This window comes from Lissotriton vulgaris, chromosome 10 (genome assembly GCF_964263255.1).
Source record: "Lissotriton vulgaris chromosome 10, aLisVul1.2, whole genome shotgun sequence".
NCBI lineage: Eukaryota > Metazoa > Chordata > Amphibia > Caudata > Salamandridae > Lissotriton > Lissotriton vulgaris.
Window position 1 is genome coordinate 156,614,252 of NC_141698.1, and position 18,337 is coordinate 156,632,588.

An 18,337-nucleotide genomic window follows, 5' to 3' on the forward strand; every position below is an offset into this window, starting at 1 on the left:
GTGGTGCAAGCTGCCTGCTCTAAGAGATCTGTAGGTACTTTTCCTCAGGTACCTGGAGACAAAGAGTCAAAGAAGTTGGACCAGACTGCAAAAAAAGTATTTTCATCTGGCAGTATGGCCTTAAAATCAACAAATGCCACTTGTTTGCTAGGACAGTATATCCATGCTTTGATGGATTCAGTGAAGCAGTTGTCACCTAAGCTTCCTGAAGAGGACAGAAAAAATGTCAACGAGGTGATTTCTGACACGCAAGCTGCTGCTCGGCAGGTCATTCAAAGTGGTATGGACACGGCAGACTCGGTAGCAAGAGTAATGGGCTCTTCGATTGCCACTAGAAAGCAGCTTGGCGAAAGACCTCTGAGTTCTCGGCTGATGTTCAGGCCGCAGTAATGGATTTGCCCTTTGATGGCTCAGGCCTTTTTGAAAAGAAGGCTGATGCTGCTTTAGAACGGTTTAAGGACAGCAGGGCAACAGCAAAATCTTTGGGTCTGCAATCCAGAGGCTCTGTGACCAAAAGATATAGGGGATTTGGAAAATCTTCTTTTTGACCCTATAGGCAGACACAGCAGCAGCAGCAGCAAAATCCGTTGTATAGGTCCTACAGAGGCAGACAAAGAGCTCGTCCCCGTGGACTACAGGCCTCTTCCTCTTCCTCTTCTGCTACCCACCCCCCTCCGACAGCAGCAAAGCAGCCCTAGATCCGCCAATCCGGATCATGCAGGTCCTTTAGGGGGTCGGCTTACCTATTTTCTATGGGATTTGGAATCGGTTACATCAAATCTTTGGGTTCTCAATCTCGTGGAAAATGGGTATGCTACTTCGTCCAATCCTGGATCTCAAGATCTTGAACCTTTACCTGAAGCAGGAGAAGTGCAAGATGCTCACCCTTGCGCAGGTTCTTCAAGCGCTGCAGGAAGAAGACTGGATAGTGTCGATCGAGTTGCAGGATGCATATTTTCACAACCCAATCCTGAAGTCGCACAGGAAGTATCTCCGTTTTACGGTGGGATCGCAGCATTACCAGTTTGTGGTCCTTCCGTTTCGTCTTACTACTGCGCCTCGTGTCTTCACCAAGGTGATGGCTGTGGTGGCAGAACATCTCAGAAGGTCAGGGATTCCATTATTCCCTTATCTGGACGATTGGCTGATCAAGGCGGAATCTCCAGAGAAAGTGCTCCATCATCTGCAAGACACAACTCAGTTGTTGTACAGGTTGGGTTTTTCGATAAATGTACCCAAATCTCACCTGGTGCCCTCCCAGCGCAACCTGTTCATTGGTGCAGTACTGGATACAACTGTATGTCGGGCATTCTCTCCTCCTCAACGGATTCGCGACATACATGAAATGATTCCTTTATTTCACAATGGAGCGGTTGTTCCAGTCTGCTCGGTCTGATGGCTTCCTGCATTCTGCTGGTCAACCATGCACGCTGGCATATGAGGGCACTCCAGTGGTGCCTCCGCAGGCAGTGGTATCAACACAACGGAGATCTGAGGGAGTCGATCAGGATCTCCAGAGAAACTGCAGCGGATCTGTCTTGGTGGAGCGTGGAGGGCAATCTGTCTCAAGGAAAGCCCTTCCACCTACCTCCATCGGTGGTCACGGTAATAACAGTTGCATTCACTCTAGGGTGGGGTGCTCATCTGGGGGATCTGGAGATCAAGGGTCTATGGTCTCCTGAGGAAAGGTTGCTTCACATCAACCTTCTGGAGTTACGGGCAATGCGTCTAGCACTCAAGGCCTTCCTCCCTTCCCTTCGCGGTCGGTCGGTTCAGGTCCTGACGGACAACACCACCGCGATGTGGTATGTCAACAAGCAGGGAGGAGTAGGGTTGTAGTGTCTCTGCAGAGAGGCTTTGCGTCTCTGGTGCCGGTTTCAGGATCATCAGATTTGTCTGATGGCAAATCATCTGGCCTGAGTTCTAAACGTGCGTGCAGACAGTCTCAGTCGGCAGTTCTGAGCCGACCACAAGTGGAGGCTTCATCCAGAGGTAGTTAGTCACATCTTTCGGACGTGGGGGACTCCTCGGGTGGACCTGTTCGCCACTCATGAGAATGCCCACTGCCCGTCATTCTGCAGTCTTCAGTTTCCGATGCAGGGAGCCTTGGGGGACACGTTTCAGTTGAGTTGAGATTCACAACTCTTACGCGTTTACTCCCATACCCTTGATTCCTTGGGTTCTGAGGAAGATTCGCCAATACCGGGCCCAAGTCATTTTGATCGCCCCGAATTGGCCAAGAAGGGTGTGGTATACAGATCTTCTCCGCCTCACCTCGTGCCCGCCGCTCCGTCTCCCTCTCAGGGCAGATCTCCTCTCTCAGATGGAGGGGCAGGTTCTACACCCCCACCTTCAGACCTTACACCTTCATGCCTGGAGATTGAACGGGGCAACCTGAATTCCTTTTCTCTCCCACATGATGTAGTAGATGTCATTTTATCGGCCTGGCATGACTCCACCAAGTCAATCTATTCATACAGATCGTCTACATTTGTGTCTAGGTGTGGTGAGAAGTCCATTGACCCTTTGAGGGCTCGTTTATCTGACATACTACAATTTGTTCTTTTCCTGGCTCGGCAAGGGTTTGCTGTGGCTACGGTTAAGGGTTATCTTTCGGCTTTGTCAGCTTTTCTCTGTCTCCGGATCAGCCGCCTTTGTTTAAATCTCCTGTGGTTCTAAGGCAGGGGTCTCCAACCTTTTCTGTAGTGAGAGCTACTTCTGATCAGTGAAAATCGTCATGAGCCACTAAAGGCCAGGCAATTCGCGCATTTTTTGGAGACCCCTCCCACGCCCTGCTTCATTGTCTCTAAGCCTAATTTCTTTGTGACCCATACTGTGGTTTGAACAAAATACACATAGATAGACCTATAGAGCTGTTCAAAGTTGTCTGCAGACTGAAAATCATAACATAATAAACTGTATATCTGCCTCACACCTCATTCACCACACTGCTACGTGCTGCGTCCCATACCATGAAAACTGCACCTTGGAGTTCATCAGGCAAGACACGGAAACACTTCCCACATAGAATCAAAAACCAAAGCAAACACTTCGAACTACCATCCTACACAAGTCATAGCTTGCTAACCATGTAGGTAAGTGCTTCTGTGCCACACATTAGTAAGAGCTATAAAAATGCTACAACAGAAGTCTTCCCATTTCTTCATTATCAAAAAATGTAAAACACAGGGAGAAAAGTTATGGTACAAATTAATAAATATGATTTGCTTTCATGTCCGAACCTTTGCAGATTTTTGGAACAACAAGTGGCCGATATTTGGAAAGGTGGCAACCTTAATTTCATTATAAAGCACTTCACTCACTTCTATAACACATGCTTTAACTCCGCAAAGTTCATTTTCAGAAAATGCATAGTTCTGCAATGTTCAGCAACAGACTGTCTGCTAAGCCTTGCGCTCGCTGTACAGTTCTCTTCTACTTCCAGTAATAATATAGTAGCATGAAAAATAGGGCAATGTCCCTCAGAGCATACCTCAATAAACAGAAAGCTCCATAGTCAGATCAATAACAGGTACTAGCCAGGAACGACCCTTTGTAATCCATTAAAAAAGCAATACAATACATCCATCTAGTCCAGCCTTATCACACTTCTGTTGAGTAGGACTCACCTACAAACAATACGAACACATGCAAAAACAGATAGTTTGATTCTTTTTATATAAAACATAACTTCCTGAAAATAATTATGAAAAAGAAATAGCACACTGGTAGAATGCTTTATTCTCATGGTATTTCAAATGGGCTCTCATCTCCAGGCCAGAGCTGTGGGAAAACTGATATTTCACAGACATTTCTGTAACTATGCATAAAGAGGGCTACATTATAGCTCCTATTAGTCCCTATTTGCTTTAATTGAAAATGTCACCTCGTGCATGCACACACACTCCAGATCACTACTGCACTCACCAGCCTGCTTTGCTCCTTCATGCATAGGCCATGAGTATCTGAATCAGTGTAATAATAGAGTCCTTCATTTAACATTCTTCTAAGTAGCAAAAAGAAATTGCATCTTCTCAGCCACTAAAATTGTAAACTGCCTCTATTAAACGCATAGTAATAAAAGTACTTAACAAATCAATGTGTTTGTCGTAGCGATGGTGCAGCAAAACACAGCTCCATGTCACACAAGCAGAGCTGCCTTGGCACAAAGTGATGGGCCTGTTTTGGGAGGATCGGGTCAGTACATGTAAAGCGCTTTGATTTCAACATCTGCTGCCACTGCGCTTTAAAACTGAAAGAATATATAATACAGCACAGGCGCGTAACAACCATTGGGCTCACGGGGCTTCAATATGACCCCACCCCACCCCCATTGTGCGTGTCAGCCTGGGCTGACCAGCTTCGTGGGCTGGTGAGCATGTAATTGCAGCCGCACCCAAGTACAGGTCTTTAAAAGACCATTTAGCTGTAAATGAGGCTTTTGTTGTGGGGTCACCCCTTCTCACAGCCACTTTGTCCGTGGTTGGAAGAATTAGCCCCCCCCCCCCCGAAATATTTTCAGCCCCCCCTGAAATTTGGCTCTAGTTGCCTGCCTGATACAGCACAGTGCAGGCAAGGACTTTCGATTTTCTTTTTTTTTATCAAGTCCTTTTCCTAAACTTTATTTAGGCAGTTCGTTTTGTGTTTGGTTAACCGAGTCAAAAGCTTTGACATTCAGAAGGGTTGGCTTGTTGATGAAGGGGTGCCACTGCCCCTGGATGCTGGGGCTGTCCGTGTGGTACATTTTGCATATGCGGATAATGTCCAGTCCAAACTGATTAGCCATTTTCTGAACAAGTTGTATAATTTCATCAGCAGATTTGCTAGTTACCAGCTCTTCCTTCACTGCTTCGTTCAAATTTTCTGCTATGAGCTTAGGATGGCGCATTTCTGGGGAGTAACATACATCACAATGCCAGGATTCCGTTTGGCAAAATCTACAACGTTTTCTTCTATAAACTCTCTGGCACCCCTTGAATTCTGTGCGTCCTTGCTGAAAACCAGGGTGAGCCTCCTGAGCTGGCACACGTACAGTTGTACTCCGTTCTGCAGCACGCTCTGCAGGAACCTGCTTGGGGTTCCACGGGAGGTCATGCTGCAGGCTGGGATCCACACAGCACTGTCCGTGGAAGAGCAAACACACTCGGCCGGACTTTCGATTTTCACATCGGCTGTGACCGTGGCAGTAGCTCAGTGCCTGCAAAGACCTTGGATTTTTAATATCGACTGCCACTGCGCTTAGTTACTGAAGTCTGATGTAAAGCGCAGTGGCAGCTGATGTTAAAATCAAAGGCCTTAGTTACAATACACTTAGCCGGTTTTAAGATCTATGGTGCTATTAATCCAGGGGCACACTTACCAGTCCTGCGCAGCTTCCCACGAGGATCCGATGGCAATTATAAAGCACGGTGCCTGCCTGGAAAGGCAGGTGGCGCGTGACTTCAGGAAGAACGTCACGTTCTTTAGCCCGACTCACCCCAGCTAAGCTTGCTTCAGCAAATCAGAACAGCTGGTTTGTGTGAGGGCGGGCAAGGGCTTATAGCAGACAAAGACAACTAAGGGATACAAAATAAAATGCTTAAATGACGTCTCTGTAATTAGGAAGCATCGCGAGCTACTCCCAGAGGGTCGGCGAGCTACCGGTAGCTCGCGATCGACCGGTTGGAGACACCTGTTCTAAAGTTTTTAAAGGGCCTTATAAAAAAATATTCTACTACTCCCTTTATTGTGCCTCAATGGGACTTGAATCTTGTGCTTACATTTCTGATGGGTTCTCCTTTTGAACCTTTGCACAAGAGTCCCATGAGACTTTTATCTTTTAAGACGGTCTTCCTGGTTGCGATAACCTCGGCAGGAAGGGTAAGTGAGCTTCAAGCTCTTAGTTCAAAGCCCCCGTTCTTGACCATTCATGCTGAACTATTGGTTCTTTATCCATTCATGCTGAAAGAATGGTTCTAAGGACCAGGGCTGCTTTTCTGCCTAAGGTGGTAACTCCTTTCCCTCTAGGACAGTCCGTTACCCTCCCTTCCTTTTATCCTCCCCCTCACCTTTCCAAGAGGAGGAGCGACTTCACCGTCTGGACCCCAAGAGGGCGGTGAGCTTTTATCTTGATAGAACAAAAGACTATCGAGTGGATGACCAGCTTTTTGTTGGATTTGCTGCCTGCAGAAAAGGAAGAGCTGTGCACAAGCGCACTATCTCAAGATGGATTATACTATGAATCAAGATCTGCTACACCCTGGCTTGTAAGGAACCTCCAGAGGGTATAAGAGCTCACTCTACTAGAGCAAAGTCTTCTACATCTGCTTTGTCTAGGGGTGTACCTGTAGAGGACATTTGTAGAGCGGCAACTTGGGCTTCCCTCCACACTTTCACAAAGCATTACTGCTTAGATTCCGAAGTGAGGAGGGATGGCCACTTTGCGCGTTCTGTCCTCCAGGATTTTCTGGTATAAAAGAGTGGACACCCTCCTCCGGGAGTGGGGACTTCTGTGGAACTCTATTCACAAGGTGAGGAATCCACTGGCAGATGTATCCATCAGAAGAACAAGTTACTTACCTTCGGTAACGCTTTTTCTGGTCGATACAGTATCTGCCTGTGGATTCCTCACATGCCCACCCGCCTCCCCATTGTCCACTCTTCGATACCTAAGATTGTGGTGATGTTGAAGGTGTGTGTGTATATATATATATATATATATATATATATATATATATATATATATATATATATATATATATATATAATATTATATTATATTACCTATTATAGTTAGGTTTGGCTACCATAGGAAATCCGCAACATTCTATTGGGAACAACTCTGGCACCGGCACCGGTTGAGGAATTTGTGTGTAATTTTCAAAAATTTTGGCCAGCTCCGCTGCGCTCCTTCCCTGAAAGTTTCGGGAGTATTCGTGAAGTGGGGGCTGAGAAAAAAGGGGGGTCCCAAAACGTGTTTTCTCCATGCTAATTTCCATAGGACGGTCTGACAAGTCTACAGCCCGAACCGCTGAACGGAATTACGCCAAACTTGGCAAAATTGTAGGGACTGGTACGCAGATGTGCCTTTGCTATGTTTTGTGAAAATTGCTCCAGTGTTTTTTTTTTTTTTAGGAAATTAACTTCAAAAACACATATATATCTATAGGCGCGCTGCGGGCGATCACCGGTACGCTTACCGGGGAGCGCACCCGGCGCGCCACGGGAGTGCGCGAGCAGAAAGGTGATTGGCTGTCGGTTGTCTTTCAACATTCTAAACAGTCTGGAGAGTAGGCCATCTTGTGTCTCTGTAGAATTGAGTCACAAGAGGTGAAAAAGAAAGGGGTAAATATTTAAAAGGGGGCAGAGTAGACACCCCCTGACCCCCTAGGTTTTCTGAGGGGGGCCTAGAAGGACCTTGAAGGGCAAAAAAACCTTTTTTTTTTTTTTATATTTTCGCGGGGTAAGCGCTGGGTGCGTTCCCAGGTACGCTCTCTGGTACGCGCACCCTGAGCGCACCACCGGGAAAAACTCTGTTTCCTTTTTATAAAGAATACAGCTCTTTGATGAGAATTGGAGGTAGTTCTGAAAATAACTTTTTTTTTCTTCTTTTTTCTTTTTTTTTTAACAAAAACAGGGAATGGGAAACTGCTCAACAGGAGCAAAATAAAAAAATCAAAATTAGGGCTGGGGATGGCAGCGGTGGTTCTCTATTGCTTGAACCATGAGCATAACACTTTGTTTCCCATAACAAAGTAGCTGATCACATTTTCTGCATTTAATTGTTGCATCATTAAAAGCAGGCTGAATATTGGGGATCAGCTGGTCTGGTCGCCCCCTCACTGTTGATGAAGTTGCTCCTCCAGTTGAGGTAGAAGCACCGTCCCCTGAAGCCTCTTGTGCAAGAGCCCTTACACTCTCTCGGGCATAGTTCTGAGGGTGCCTCCTCGACGTGCCGAATCATAGTAGAATTTCCAAAGGAATATTTTTTGGAAGGGTCACCCCGTGACAGGACAGTTTGACAAATTATACACTCCACTTTTGGAGCATTTGCTTTTTTTGGTCTGCTATGAAAAAAAATTCCAGATAAAATGCTCCTTTTTTTTAGGCTGTGGAACCTCTTCATCTAAAAATCTATCTGGGTCATCGCTGCTACTGGATTCTCTGGCAGCCATGGTAATCCAACAAAGATCCAAGAGCAGAAAGACAGGTCTTGCAGTCACAAAAGTGAAAGAAGAAGTGAAGGAAATGGGTGGGGATTTCATTATTTGTAAACAAAAACTGTTAGCAACCAGTCAGTCAGTCAATCACTTTTATTCGATTTTTGAAAATCATAAAAAGACACAGGGTACAGTTCATCAATTACTCAAGATATAAAAAGACAATATCAAAAATATGTACATAATGTGTATACATGATGAATCGTAAATCATATCATCAAGGAGACTATTTTTAAAGTGACAAGTGCATAAACAAACAATATATACAATCCAAGGGTTTGAAAAGACTATTAAAACATTTTAAAACATCATGATATCTGATATCTATTGTCTATTATAGATACACTTAAGATATTTCGTTTATAATTAATCCATTGTTACCTTTGCTGCGCATTTTGTTAATTCGTACTCCTGCTACTAAAAAATTAGCAACATGAAAAGTGACATTTGCATTGTGCAAAAGTTGCAGAAATAAGAGCGCAGGCCTAACCTGTAAAACGCCAGCCTCTCTAAGGATGGGAACAAGATATTTTCTTCTGATTTTATCGTAGTGATCGCAGAACATAATGAAATGTAATGTGTCCTGAGGTGAAAAGTGATCACAGTCGCATGGCTTATTGTTATCAGGAGTATCCCATCTATAGTATGTGCCCAACAGAAAATGTATTAAATTCAAACGAAATCTAATTAAAAGAAAGCGTGAAATGGTTTATTGACAAATACCAGGTATGGTTCTGGACCTGGGACAGTTTTAAGCGCAAAGTTTCTTCTCACCGTTATTTTCTTTAATTCTATTTCCTCCCGCTCTGCTATAAAAAAAAATTTCAGTGATGCCTTAATCGTTTTGACATCCTCCTTTTGGATGCCCTTAGGGGAGTTAAAAAGATCAATACGTCCCACCTGGGTTAACATTGTTTTTACGTACGTCAACCATGGGATCTTTAAGGCTCCATCCATACTTAAGCAATCTTCAAGGATTTTATGGTTTAATGAAATCTCTTCGTTTAGCCAAGTTTTTAACCAGGAAATGACAGGGGCGGCTTTTATAACGTCTGAGACATACCCAACCCCCAGCTCTGAATGGATAGTATAGGTGGGGGTGGACTGGGGAACAGTGAGTAATGATCTGAGAAACCTGTTTTCTGCCCTCTGAATGAGGACTGGACTCGTATATCCCAAATCGAAGCCCCATATGTGGCGATCGCCATGCTTTTAGCGTTATATACTTTAAGAATGGCGTTCGTCGGTCTTGACCCCAATTTCTTAGCGAAATTCAAGATGGCTCCAGCAGATCTACTCACTGCATTAGATTTAACCTTATGTTGAGCACCCCAAGTGCCTTTATCATCGAATAGGACACCCAAATAAGTAAAAGAAGGAACCCTATGTACCTCTTTTCCTGTGCAAACAAAGGTTATGGGTTTCTTTTTTCTGCCATTGAGTCCCTTGATCATAACATGAGATTTTTGCGTATTTATTTTTAAATCTAGGGAACTCATAAAGTCCCCAAAAGAGGCCAATAACTTGTTAAGGGCAACACCTGTTCGTGCCAAGAGGACCGCGTCGTCCGCGTACAGGAGGACCGGAATATTAGTCTCTCCTGCACGCGGAACATCGGCCCCCTGTTAGCAACCAATTAAAAGTGTTATTTTAAGGTCATGTGACTTGACGCGCTTACGCTGCGCGCTCCGGAGCGCTTCCGGGGGCGCTTACGCGGCGTGAACGTAGGCGCTTCAGGGGGCGCTTGAGTGACGTTTTGCTAGCTGTACGGAAATGCAAAATCAATTTCATTTCGAAATTTAAAAATACTGCTTTTTTTAAGTATGGTACTGAATGTCTTGCATTATAATTTAGTTATCATACATATTTTTTTTACGAAGGCAGAATTAGCGCTCTCGCTACGCTCTCGGAAGAGCTCACCGGTGCGCGCACCGGGAGCGCTACAAGATAAAATGATACAGGTAAGCTCACCGGTGCGCGCACCCTAAGCGCACCAGGAAAATATGATAACAAAATTATATATATACATTGAAATTTTTTTTATATAAAAAAAAGTTATAAAAAAACAGCTTAAAAAAAACTAAAAACTTAGGTTAAAAAATAGATAAACAAAGGAATTAGCTTTTAAAAAAACTATGAAATTCAGTGAAAAAACCATAGGTTTCACAAACGTTATAGTTAGCAGAACATTTTACTCATACAAAACCATTGAAATTACCACGTTATAGTTAGTTGGACTCACTATAACTTGCGCGCCCGCAATCCACTGCTGATGATGTCACATATTACATCATTCATGACATGGTGAGTGACATCACTGATGACATCATCCATTTAATGTGTGTTCCTGAAAGTCAAAAATGTGTTTAACATGTTGTAGAATGAATGTATGTATGAGTGTTTGGATAATGGATTTAGTAGGTGCGTGACTGACTGTATGAGTGGGAGATTAAATGTGTCTTACTGAATGCATGGGTTAGTGACTATACTGTTAGAATGTGTGCATCAGTATGTCTGTTGTTGTGTAAGCTGTTGCATGTGTTGATCAGTAGCTATATGAGTGGCTATATGGGTTATTGATTGGTTGCCCAAGTATTTGAATGGGAGACTGAGTGTGTGTGTGTGGGTGGTATATATATATATATATGTTTTATATACTGTGTTCTCATGCTTTAACTTCACACTGTGTGTTATCTTGAATATTTTGTGCTATGTACATTGTGTATGTTTATATCTATTGTTATTGGTCCGTCCGGGTGCCTCGAAGGCACGGAAAAAAGGGCGAAACTGATGTCATCACGCCGACATGAGCCTAATAAGGAGTCAGTGACGTCAGTCGGAGTCGCGCGCGATGCCGTGCTCCTATGACGTCGTCCACGCCGGCGTGCTGCAAAAGAATTTTCCGAACGTTGCTGACGCAGGGGGATATTCACAAGGTAAGGAATCCACAGGCAAATACTGTATCCACCAGAAAAAGCGTTACCGAACGTAAGTAACTTGTTCGTCAACCCCATCCTTTCCCCCCTAGCCACCACAAGCCGTTAAACAACAATGGGGTATCCCAATGATCCGCCAGACCTGGGTCAAATGCGGTACAAATAAGTTGGTCAAAGCAGAAGGAAAATATTCATATAAATCACACAACCCAAAAGAAACACATTATTCAATAATGTCTAAAATTCTCGGCAAGTTTATATTATAGTCATCATAATGAAATCAATCTGTACAGTTGCCAAATGGTGCTCCCAAGAGGAAGAGAGGATAAAAGGTGCTCAAAAGAGTGCTTGAGTAAGGTTTGAAGAGGGTGAAGATAAGAGATTCACAATATTTACATTCATAATACAGTAAACCTGTCTAACCATCAGTTGTACGTGATTGAGGAAGACCACATGACCCTGAAAAGATGCATTAAATTAATTGCGGTCATTTACAAAATTGTAGACATTATTGAATAATGTGTTTCTTTTGGGTGGTGTGATTTATATAAATATTTTCCTTCCGCTTTGACCAACTTCTTTGTACCGTAGCCACCACAGGCAGCTTGCGCCTTAGTCCTTTCGTTGCAAAAAGGAAGAATTGATGGACGGAATGCTGAACAATGCAAACATTCACCCCCTGTCACAAAGATCTGGGCTTAATGCACTGTTCTTTTGCTCACCACACCTTTCCAGTTTTGACCCAGCCATATGCAAATCATTTTTTGTTTCATAAATCTTTTTATTGTTTAAAACAAACAATAAACAGACATATCTGGTGCCATACATACATCCAATAATGACAGGGTGAATTGGTACATAAAAACAGGATAGTCGTGGAACAGCAAGGATATTTGAGAGGCTCGCACTATTAAGCACAAAATAAAATTACATCAGTATAACCGGTTAACGTTTAGTTGTGGACCCTCAAAACATTCCCACCCATAAAATCAAAACTGCAAGAGAATCATGGCAACCAGGTACTAGAGGTTAAGGATCAGGATATTTCGCCAATATTACGAGTAAAGGAAAGAGTGGGAAAAAATTGAAAAAGAGAAAAAACCATATGGGCGATAACAGAAAGAAAACAATAAACCCATCCCCCCACCCTACACCCCTGCAAACGGCTATCGCCTAACCCCCAGTAGCAGCGTGCCTGTCGCCCCAACTAACTAAGTTCTAAAAGAAGAAATCTACCGAAGTAGAGAAGAGAAGTGGAGGAGGGCATATTCGTACAGGCTCCCGGTCGCCCCCCCCCCGCCAGAACCAAGGCCCCCCAAATTGAAGTAAAAAATCAATCGGACAGCAAATATGTGTCTTGACAAGGGGATCTTCAAACACCGCCCAGCCTTACTATAGCATAGGTTTAGCAAATCCCGTGCCCATCGATACTTGAGTCAAACCCAGTCTTTCGATCTCATCCTTGCCCCTTCCGATCAGACACATGAGTCCCCTCCTGATAAGCCACCTCTTCCGCAAGACAGTCCGAGTACGAGGAAAATATAATAGAACTCAATGCAAGACAAAGTAGTAGAACGAGAGTGCCGTGAACGTCATCAGGTCCAGAGACTCCCTTCCCCGTTGTGAACTCCCAGCGTTGATTAGTCCGCCATCTTAGCAGCTCCGATACATAGGGAAGTGAAGCAGCGCCATTCCAATAACAATTCTCATCAAAAGTTTCTGGAGTGGGAACATCAATTAGTCCTTCCATAGTCGGCAACGATCGTATGCTTAACAATCCATTGGTGGCATTGAACTTGTGTTCATCTTTCAAAACACTGGTCAAAGGCTCCGATACCTCACACAATGGGGGGGTCTACTTCCTGGCCATATTGGGTGTCTCTGCTGTCGCTGTTTTTTGTAATGGAGTAGGGTCCGGTCCGATTCGTAACATCTCAACCAAGCGCTCCATCGTCATCTGAATGCGGTCTTCAATGTACACATGAAGTGCCCCAATGGCCGCCAACACAGTTCGCAGCGACGGTTCACTCACAGTCTGTTCAACCACTCTTGGGTCGGTAACGATCATGATCGCTTCCCCCAGCGGCTCGATCTCTCAGAGGGGAGCGGGCAAATAGGAAACGGTCGACTGCAGAGGGAGACTTATATATTGTTTCGATGATATCCTGGGGCTGCCACCGTAGTCGGAGAACCAAACCCAGCGAACACCAGCAGGCCCGTTACCGGGTCACCGGGCAGGGCCTCCGTCCACAACTGCTAGCGTTGGGCTGTCACCCCTCCTCCGACCCTCACCAAGGCAGCCAACCGTCATCCGCATGCATCCGAAAAAGCGAAAGAGAAATTTCCTTTTTCCACTCCGGTAGACCGGACCCAATCACACCACCACAGCCGATGTTGTTCAACTGAAACCGGATGGGCCAGCACTCGAGACCCCGGCTTCCGGGCAGATCTAGGCCGCAAACTTCCACTCGACATATCTTCGTCAGCCGAGCAAGTAGCGATCTCGGGATAGCACCATGAATCTCACGGCAGGTTCATACACATTGCGGCTGGGCGCAAAGACAGGATAAATGACAGGATATTCCGGCGGGAGGCAGAGGTTGGCGGAGCCGGGAGCCTACGCGGCCATCTTGGTTGCTAGCGTGGCTCCTCCTCATGCAAATCAGTCTTGACCCTGTGCCTCACAGGAACAGTCTAGCCCGAACTGCCAAGCCAGGTCCTACCTGTACTGGAAACAAGCATTCTGGGACTGATTTCGGGGCACCAACCCTCATCAGCCAGGCTAGGTAGAATCCAGTGGCGCAGTGAGCATGGGACCCACGTCTGGGCATACTCTTCCCACTTGGGGCGAGAAAAACAAAAGGAACAAATGATGGACGTAATGATGAACAATGCAAACATTCATCTCCAGTCACAAAGGTCTGGGTTATATGCAAATATCAGTCTTTTAAAAAAAAAAACACTTTATTGTTCAGTTCAATAAAATTACAAGCACGGGACAATAACCACAGGGGCCGGCCGCAACACAAGAATAAGACCCACTATGTTATCAAATGACACAGCTCTTCAGCCGACAACCCTGAGGTCCGGCAGCGAATCAGGATAAACATTGTATTGAGCTCAGAACACGTTACAGGATAAGACGAAGGTTTCGTTTTATGTTTAACCCCCCCCAGCCTAATAAGCGAGGAAAAAGAAACAGACATATCTGTTACCATATATTCTAACACTATGATAAAGTGAGCAGGTACAGAAATAGAATAATTACAGATCAATTTAAAGGAAACGACCGAGGCGCCTGCTCTAGCAAGCACAAAACAGGATGTACGACAAAGCAATCTATAACCCAACGCAGTCGCCCGCACACAGACCCCGCCCACCCATTGACGCCAGGATAAAAAATAAAAAAAATAAGAAGTATTGTTACCAGATACCGGAATACATACGGAATGAGGATAATACCCCAAAGTTATGAAGGCAAAGCGAAAGGAAAGCATGAGATAAAGAAAGAATAAAAACTAAACTAACTAACAAAACTATAGTCCCATCCCCCCACCCTGCACCCCTGCATGTGGCTTTCGCCTAACCCCAACTAGCAGTGTGCCTGTCGCCCCGACTAACTAAACTACAAAAAGTAAAAGAAGAATGGAGGAGGAGAATGTCATACAGACTCCCGGTCACCTTTCCCCCCGCCTGAAACGAACAACCCATGTCCTAAGACCACAGAGTACTCAAAAATATTATCGACAGAGCCAGTCAGGGGAGACGTTGAACATCGCCCAACCTCCTGCAAGCATTACGTCAGCGAATCCCTTGTCCTTTAAAGCCCCGAAATTAGACCCAGACCAATAGTCTCATCCTTGACCCCTCCGATCTTTTATGCGGACTCTGTCCGGTGACACCATCACCGCCCCAGGAGAGTCAAAGTTCGTAGGAAGTTCAATTAAGATTAATATGAGACCAGTCGAACACATTGAGTCTCTGCATGCATCCGCCACCGGTAAGACCTCCCTCACCGACATGCAGTGCAGATATCCTTTCCTCCGTAGATGTAAAAGAACCACAAGGGCGGGAAGGGACGGTAGTGACTTCCGTTTTTTACTAGTCTTAGTCTCAAGGGGTGAAGAACGAGGCAGCTCCACAATAATCGGCTTCGATGGTGAATGTAGCGAAACCCCCAGAGAAACAATTCCGCAAGTGTTCTGCAAACAGGTCAGTGGCGTAAAAACTTTATCGCGCACGGGGTCTCCATTCTCCTTTACTGCGGTCATCGTGGGAGAATCAGTTAGTTGAAAGTCATGCAATATAACAGAGCCCAGACTCGGTCGCCCAGTTTCGATGTCGCCAGCGATCATTTTATGGACAAGGGTCTCCAGATGCAATTGAAGTTCCCCGATGGCGGCCATTACGGTCTTCAAGTATGGCTCACAGTTCGTCCGATCCGCCTCCACTCGCTCGTTTCCAAGCATGGGCGGGTTCCTCAGAGAGCCGAGTGTCTCTGGGAGAAGAGGCAAGAGTGGAGCGGACGGCAACGGAGGCTGCATTATCGGTCAGCAGTACGCCACCGCGAGCGAGGGCCCCGGCCCAGCAGACCCGGGAGGTGGCAACCGGGTCGCCGGGGACGGGGACTCCTCCCCACAGCCACAGACGAAGCCTATCGCCACTCCTTCAGTATAAAACAGACCAGACGCTCGCCACCAAAAACAGGCCAGGATAACCCGCAATGCAAGGGACCGGACCCTGTCTGAGTCCCACGGCGGATGTTATTCAACTGCAACCCGGCTGGGCAAGTACTCGAGGCCCCGGCTCAGAAGCTGGGTTAGGCCGAGATCTTAAACACGACACAACTACGTCAATCTGGGCGATAAATTCCTCTGGACCGCACCGTTAGATTCAGCAACAGTTCATAAAATCAGGATATCTGGCAGGATCATCAAGCAGCAGACGGAGGACTACGGAGCCGGGAGCCTATGCGGCCATCTTGGTTGCTGCGTAGCTCCTCCTCACAAATATCTGTCTTGACCCTGTGCCTCATGGGAACAGTGCTGCCAGTGGCAATTTGGGCTGGACTGTTTCCATGGAAAACAGGGTCAAGACTAATATACACTTCATCTACATGCATGGAGATTGAGCGATGATAGTTGACTGTCTTAGACCTCCCTCCAGAAGTGTGTTAAGTCATTCTGGCCGTCAGTAGTCTCTCAATAAAAACCATATACGCCTGCCAATGGGACAGACTTGTGGGTTGGTGTGATGCCAGGTCCGTTTATCCTTTGTCTGCACCCTTGTCGGAAGTCCTCTTGTTTGTTTTATTACTTGCCCGGCAAGGCCTTCCTTTGGGCAAAGTACCTTTCGGCCATCTCTGTTTTTCTTGTGGTTGCTGAATCAACCCTCCCTGTTGAAGTGACCCATTGTGACTGGTTTCCTGAAAGATTTGCTACTTATGTTCCCTCATACCCCCAGACCGTTCATTATGCCCCATCCTTTTTGTGCTCACAATGCCACCAGGACCCAGCGATATGCAAATTAGTCTTGACCCTGCTCCCCATGGGTACAGTCCATCCCGAGCTGCCTGGCCAGGTTATACGTGATGGCCATTGCGCCTGTTCTGTCTGCTTTTGTAACACAGTCTGCAGACCCACCTCTGGGGAGATATTGCTTTGGTATCTACTTTAAGGTAAGGCATATGCAGTTAGAAGTATCTTATCAGATAAACTGGTAGAAACTGTATCTAGCTGCAGATTCCTTACCTATCCTCACTGCTTTGTGGATGGTAACATTAGTCTCTAAAAGATCCTTCAGGACCTTACTTTATCACACTGGTCACATTACCTCAGTATGGCTCTGTGCTTTTGCCACAGAAAACAGTAACAAAACTGATATCAGTGAGCTAGGGTAGCTCCTATATAGGCACTGCGCACGTCACTTCCGGTTTGTCCGCTGCCGCCACGTAGAGCTGAATGACACCACTTACCAGCTCCCAAGAAGATTGCTAAAAAAAACTTTCTGGGTCCAGTCTGATGCCTGGGTAATATTTTAAGATAAGTAATCTGCAGCTAGATAGGAGTCTCTACCAGATAATGTTCTACTGAAGGTAAGTAACTTGTTCTTCAGTACTGGCTGTATCACCTTCAAACCCATTCAAAAAATACTCCAGAATACTTGGACAAAAAACTAACCACTTCTGGCACACAGTACCTTAACACGAGTCAGGACACAGCTGGACTAGAGAATAAATGATGCAGGAAGGAAAAACAACCGAAGATAAGCCGTTTCCTTCCATACACTCACAGTCTGGAACAGCATCCTTGTTGACAACCAGACTTCCCCCACCCATCTATAATTCAGGAAAAGCTAATGGCACATCTTTTTAAGGAGCATTACCCCGATGTACTAGTTTTACCTGTTACCTCCCATATATAATTGTAACACTTGTCCATGTTTAGTTCTTCTTTGCTTCCAAGGTGGGTTCAAGATGTGCAGGTACCAATACACATTTATTATTATTTAACAAAAAATAGATTTGATTCATCTAGATTTCCGGATCGGAACGTGTCATACTCATCAGAAAGTGTCATACTCTGAAGAGAAACTCCCTTAGCTAGTTTTATATTCTGTATCGTTTTACCACATACCTAAATATAGTTTTGTCTTTTTTTGCGCCTCCCTACAAGGCATAAAAAGAAATCACACTAGCTGTTTGACAAAAATAACTAAGTTACATGAAAATAATCAATTAAGGTTCTTTTTTAGACCTTTCCCAAAAGTCATACATTTGACATGTCTGAAACTGAAAAAAAGAGTAAAATGAAAAGTTGAAGGTCTATATAGGGTAGTTTCAAAGATAACAAGATTGAATTATTTGTTGGAAAGGATATTTAAGGAGACAGTAAAATTACATTCATTTTCTTTTTTTCATGGAGATGTAGGACAGATTTCTCATGAGGTGTTCTCAAAATGCAGAGTTGACTACTCTAACAACTTGAGTCTATGTATATTGAAAAAAAGCGTGACTACTTCAATCTTCTTCTCAAAAGTATACTTGCACTTGTTTGGGAGATTCGCTGGGCAAAGTTGTCGCCATACTTGATTGTCACACTTGTTGGAAACGCAATAATAGCACATTTATAAGCATATGCGGACCACACCAGAAGACAGCTGACCCAAAACCTCTAGAAAAGCATTACTTGACGCCCATTGAGA

General features: G+C 45.0%; 1 protein-coding gene and 1 pseudogene across 4 annotated transcripts in view; one reads left to right on the forward strand and one right to left on the reverse strand.

Annotated features, from left to right (window-relative positions):
- The window catches only part of USP42 (ubiquitin specific peptidase 42), a 674,575-nt gene that overhangs the window by 65,208 nt on the left and 591,030 nt on the right, over positions 1–18,337 (forward strand). The window lies entirely within an intron of this gene.
- On the reverse strand, positions 4,622–5,094 carry LOC147684874 (large ribosomal subunit protein mL43 pseudogene; annotated as a pseudogene).